Source organism: Aphelocoma coerulescens, chromosome 5, assembly GCF_041296385.1.
Source record: "Aphelocoma coerulescens isolate FSJ_1873_10779 chromosome 5, UR_Acoe_1.0, whole genome shotgun sequence".
Classification (NCBI taxonomy): Eukaryota; Metazoa; Chordata; class Aves; order Passeriformes; family Corvidae; genus Aphelocoma; species Aphelocoma coerulescens.
This window is the reverse complement of record NC_091019.1, coordinates 53,650,427-53,656,724: the sequence shown is the minus strand read 5'-3', so window position 1 is coordinate 53,656,724 and position 6,298 is coordinate 53,650,427.

The following is a 6,298-nucleotide window of genomic DNA, read 5'->3' as shown; positions in this document are numbered from 1 at the left end:
CAAAATTCTAATTCCAAAAGTGAACAATTCAGGAAAAATGATGGTCTATATAGTGACCAGTGGTATCTACCAGTTAACATATTTGGCTCCCACTCTCCACTGCTTTGTCATTTACAGTTCTAGTGCAATACACTTCCTTGGTGTGTATTCTGACAGGAATCACTGCTTTGCTTTTCAGTCATTTTCCTTTTCTTTTTCTTTCTCTTTCTCAGAATCTGTAATAATGGCTGCTTGGTACATTTTCAGTCTTTATTGGAACTAGTTGAGTCATGCTCTGCTATCAGCAATACCTCCCCCTGGTCTGTCCCTGATCTCCCTGCACCAGTTCCACTTTGGCTGGGTAATCTTGAGACTCACAATCACAAAGATCTTCATTCCACATTTTTTTTTTTCAGTTCTTCTTTTAACTCTTTATGCACTTGAATAAAAATTTTAGAACTACCTCTAGATTTTTGGTTTTTGGCTGGTCATGGATTTAATATTAAATATTAACATAATTTTGCAAATACAGTGCTTCAAAACTATGCTTTGATTTTAAGACACATTTTATGTGTATATAGGAGAGACTCTGCTGTCTCATTTGTAATGATGTAATAAAACCCAGCTATAACCAGATCTACTCAGCTGCACCTGAGGAATGTGGATAACTTCTGGAAGAGCAGGAGAGGAGTATTCTACAGCCATTTCAGGAGGCTGAGGCTGGTGTTGCCAGCAGCAAGTCTCCTATGGAGGCTTACTGAATGGTGAAATAAATGTATGCAGCCATCTCAAAAGCTTTAGAAAGGCAAAGCTCTGCAAGGCAGGAGCTATTAGTCTATACACACAAACAGGGTTGCCTCATCCCAAGTGCAGAATCCAGCACTTTCCATTGTTGAACTTCATACAATTGGTGATTCTCCCTCTCTCTAATTTGTCGAGGTCTCTCTGCAGGGCCTCTCTGCCCTTGGGGGAGTCAATGGCTCATCCCAATTTAGTGTTGTTGGCAACACTTAGTATCCCTTCCAGTCCTGTGTTCAATTCATTAATGAAGGTGTTGAAGAGCAGAGGGCTGATGTTGGAGCCCTGTGGAGCCCCACTAGTGACAAGTTCCCAGTCTGATGTCACCCCATTCACTGTAACCCCTTGTGCCTGACCTGTGAGCCAGGTTCTTACCCAGTGCACCACTCAATTATCCAGCTGTGGGATGGGCATTTTGTTCAGAAGGATGCTGTGAAAGTAGCAAAAGCTTTTCTGAAGTCCTAAAAGATTACACCTACTGGCTTTTCTAGACCAAGTAGGTGGGTTAACCTGTTGTAGAAGGAAATCAGGTTTGATAAGCAGGACTTTCCTCTCATGAAGTTGTGCTGGCTGTGACCAAGGATTGTATTGTCTTTCAGGTGTTTTTCAATACCTTTCAGCATAATCTTCTCCATAACTTTACCAGACACTGAAGTGAGACTGACAGGCCTGCAGTTTCTGGAGTCCTCCTTCCTGCCCACCTTGAAAATCATCACAAAGTTCACCAACTTCCAGTCAGGTCCAGATTCCCGAGATCACTTGAAAATCCTTGAGAGAGGCTTTGCAATTGCCTCAGCCAGCTCTTTGAGGATTCTAGGATGAACTCCATCAGGCCCCATAGACTTATAGGGAGCCAGCTGGAACAGCAGATCCCACACAAGTTCAAGGTTGACTGGGGTTTGATCATTCTCACAGTCGTGGTCCTCCAGCTCAGGACACTGAGACCTCCTTAGTCCATCACTGGTGCTGAAGACAGAGGTAAAGAATGCATTAAACACCTCTGCCTTGTCCCTGTCCCTGTTTTTGAGGTGGCCATCCTCATCCTGGAATGGGCTGGTGTTGTTTTTACACTGTCTATTGCCATTAATATATTTGGAAAAACTTTTTATTGTCCTCCACATTTCTGGCAGCTTCAACTCCAGTTGAACTTTGGCCACATGAATTTTCTCCCTACAGTGGTGAGCAGCATCTCTGTATTCCTCCTATGTCACCTGACCTTGCTTCCACTGGGCATACACTCTGGGTTACATGGGAGCATTGCTGCTCAGTTAGCGTTTGTCTGGGAAACTGAGAGATATGTATGTGAACATTTGACTCTGTTAACTCAAGACAGCAAACAGTGAGTAAAGAGTAAGTATAAGGGGAGAATTGGTTGCCTAGGTAGTTGTTCAGGACTGTTGCAGCACTTTCTAGGAGAGAAAATTCTTACCATGTAATTTTACTTATTGATTTCTGACCTTTTCCAAGTACATTTTGCTCTTTTTGGCCTACTAAGTTTGCATTCCAGATTTGGAAGAAGGAAGCAGTCCTTGGCTTTTTGACAGGGACTTAGAACTTTAATTGTTGGTGTTTGAGCAGGAGACCCCGGCCCTCATGTGAACAGGCGACTTGCACTATTGGCCATGCAAGTTATCTGAAGCTACATTCAGATAAGTGCTGCTCTTCAAATCTCTGTGTGTATATGCCCACACTGATCAGTCTCCTAGAAGAAGCTATTTTTGCAGCTAAGTCTGTGTATTACTTCCCCTGCAAACTCAGTGTTTTTCCAAGACTCACTGATTAAAATTAGCAGCTGAAGATATTTAGGTAACTTTCTCTAAAGAGGATCGTGATTAATTTCCTTTTCCTTGCCCTGAACTGATCTGATTCTCCTAAATAAATTGTATCAGCACCGTTTTATAGCAGTTGTAAGGTTTTTGTATCATCATTGAGCCTTAACTTATTGGAATGTCTTCTGGTTTAAACAACCACCCGTTTTGGTCAGTTATATTTTTCTAGAATGAGAACAGCTTTTTTATCTCCTATGTGTTTCTGGCCCTTCAGTATGTTGCATTTATTTTAAAACCTCTTTTCAGTAATTTGTAAATACACAGTCTTTTTCCTTTCTACAATTTAAGAATTATAATAAGGGGGATTGAATTAATCAGGATCTAGAATGTGTATGAGCTACTGAAGGACTGTACAATCAGTTCAGTTCTAAAAGACCTCTAAGGAGATAAAGTTTGACTACAGATGCAGAGAATATCAACAGAGAAGCAAAGACAATGCTGATGGAAGTACTTGCAGCTTACTTACCAGGAAAGAACCACTTTTGTTCAAAAACTGGATCTTCTATACATTGTATTGTAGAGGTACACAGCCAGAATTAAAATTCTTCAGTTCTGTGCAAGGGGCAGCATTCATCTTTGGAAGTAGCCAAGTGGATCTCATGCTATACCTTTGCAAGCATGTACAGAAAACCACTAGGAGCAACGAATGCTGTGGTGCTCTTTTAGCAGTAAAAGTCAGATGAGTAGCCAGAAGTTGAATCTGCGCTGGATGAGATGAAGGAAATGACACTGGAATGAACAGAGAAGTCTTTTCTGTACCTTTTATAGGTCTGCTTAGGCTGCAGCAGGAAATGCTGCTGGAATGAGAATGATTTTTATCTGTACATCCAGAAACATTGGAAGGAATATCATTGTAACCACAACATTTGGCCCAGCTTCTTCTCTAGCATTAATCATGGTTTGGCTGCACCTCCAAGGAAGGGGTGATTACCTTCTCAAGGAGCTGTCAGTCCAATGTTATGTACATTTATCCTCACAGCAATGCCAGGCATATCTCTGCTACTGAGTGGTGACTCTGTAGCTCTTCATTAAAGGAACAAACAAACAGCATCAGAATTGCTTTTCTTTCTTGCTTCCTGAACACCTTTATCCCACCAAGCTTCTCCTAAGGGTGCCACTGCATGCTAACGTATGGGATTAGCTCTGACATATTGTGCCACAGGGTGTTACTCTTCAGGTTATTCCTTTTCTGCTGTTTTGCATCAAATTTTTTTCTTTTTCCTTTGTAGACATTGGGTGGGATTAATTGCAACCACTTAGCACCAGGAAAAAGATTCAACATCCCCTAAGAACAAACAACAAAAAACCCCCCTAACTGATGTTCCTGGATTGTGCACCTATCCTCACAGTTGCTGAAATCCTGTAAACAATGTTACAGATGTACTTCAAATTAAGTTCCCCCATTCAGGAAGGAAATTTGCTGGTTCTTCTCATTAAAATCAGACTATTATTCACTCTTACTGGAAGTGCTCAAATTGCTGAGTTCGTTTGTGTCCTGAGAGAACTTTGCAAAGGCAGCCTGCTGCTGTCTGTATCCAGCCCTGCAAGCATAGAAGTTATGTTGCACAAGCTAAGCAAACATCCTATTTCTGAAATATCCTTTGGATTGGACATGCCCAAGTTTACTGTTGTAGTTCAACACTATGTCACTTTCATCTAGAGATTAAGGAGACTTTTATTTTTTGTGTGCCTCCTCAGTTGCACTGGGCTTTGTTAAATTTGCCAGTGCACACTGTTCCCTTCCTGATCTTCTCAGGCAAAATTTCACCAGTTGGTTCATTTTTTAGCTCTTTTGTGCTAGTCCTTTTAGTTCCACTAAGAGAGACATAATGCAAACACAGGAATCAAGGTCTCTCTGGTGTATGAGTATGAAGTGCAGCAATAACCATTTAAGTTAGCTGATGAAAATTGTATCTGTGAGAATGGCTGTGGTAATAGAGGTTATGAGTGCCCAAATATGGGGGTAGCTGTATGATCTGCCCTTTACTAGCAGAAGGGATAGCAGTGAAGCAGTGTGGCACAGTAGGGACCGTCAGAACTGGGCAACTTGTAAGGGCGAAAATAAGAGAGCCATGTTGCCTGGTTCTTTGTAGCCTGCCTTCCCAGCAGGTGGTGATGGGTGGATGAAAAAGTCTTGTTCTCATATGCATGGAGCATTTTCTGCACAAACTCAAATAACCTGTGCTTTCTGTGAAAATCTGCCAAAAGAAAGACTGCTGTGATTGCAGTTGAGATGCTGTGATGATTGGACTGTTTATATTTTATTTATTATTTTTATTTTGAAAAGCTAATGGATTTTCAGTCAAAAGCAGCCCTATACCTCAGGGAACAATACATTCTGTTTATGTCTGGGTCTTGTATTTATATGAAAACTCTCCTGACTTCCCAGATTTGGTGAACTGCTGCAGTCTTTATAGACACTGAGGTCCATACAGGCTGAACCTAAGGGAAATTAAGGTTTAGGTACAAATATTCTAATGCAAGTTATCTGCATGTTGAAGGCAGTTGATGTTTTTGAAGTATACACCATAAAAGAGCTTATTTTATTGGCAACTTCTTTTTGTAACTTTCCACAGGTAATTTTATTCTGATGCATTTTGTTTTGCTCTCATCAGCATGTAGGTACTGTTGTCACCTTATGGCATTGTTTTGCTGACGGGGGACACTGCAATGCTGATTGATGCACTCTACTGAACTTTGCAGTGTCACACACGGATCCTTCAGGTGGTGAAAAGACACAGCTCCTCTTGTTGTCTCGTTCTTAGGAGCTGCATTTAAATGGCACAGTCTCAAGCTGAAATTTTAAGATATATTGCAGTTCCAGACAAACTGACTATATTCAGGAGCTGTTAGCATTGTGTTCATCCACACACCTACCAAGTGTTAATACAAATCACTTATAGGGGAAGGGATGGGTCTTACTTTTATAACACTTCCAAAGCAGTTTGTTTAGTAGAGGATTTTGAAATTAATCCAGAGGTGTTTTCCTGCAAGGATGGAACTGATTAGTGCTAAAATCAAGCATGGAAAATGGAACTTTCGACTGAGCACTTTGTTGAGCCAGAAGAGTGACAGGACATTTTGTTTTTGGGAGCAGGGTGGTCATGAGCTGCTCAAGGGCTTGAAACACAGGCTGACCCAGGCACCGTATGCAGGGAACAGAGGAATCAGTGGTTTAAACCTTTTCTGTGTCAGTAATGCAATGAAAATTAAACAGATGTGGCCATCATAACTTAGCAATATCCAAATTATCTTTCTAAAGTTATGTAAGGCAAGGATTTGATGACCATAGTAACTAAATCCTAAAGAGGAGTAGCTCCAAGTAGTTCTGGAGCTTCAATATGAAAATTGTTATCTTTGTAAACTTCTTATAGTGACAATTGGCTGGCAGGGACTAACTCCTGCTACAAATAGTGATATGTGTGAATTACTTTCAGCTTTTTCTCAGTGTCCAGTAACAGCCCCTGCAATAGCATGCTTGATTGATTTCTGAGCATTTATTGTCTTCTGGGGGAGGGTGGGGAAAGGGACACAAAACCACTGGATTGCAAGAAAACTCTGTGATACTGGAGAAGGGAGAGGTTATTTTTGTTTCTGGATAATATGATTCTTTGGTTTCATATTCATAATCTCCTAGAAACCTGTGCCCAAGTAGTCTGATGGGGATTATTCGTGTGTGACATTGAGGATGA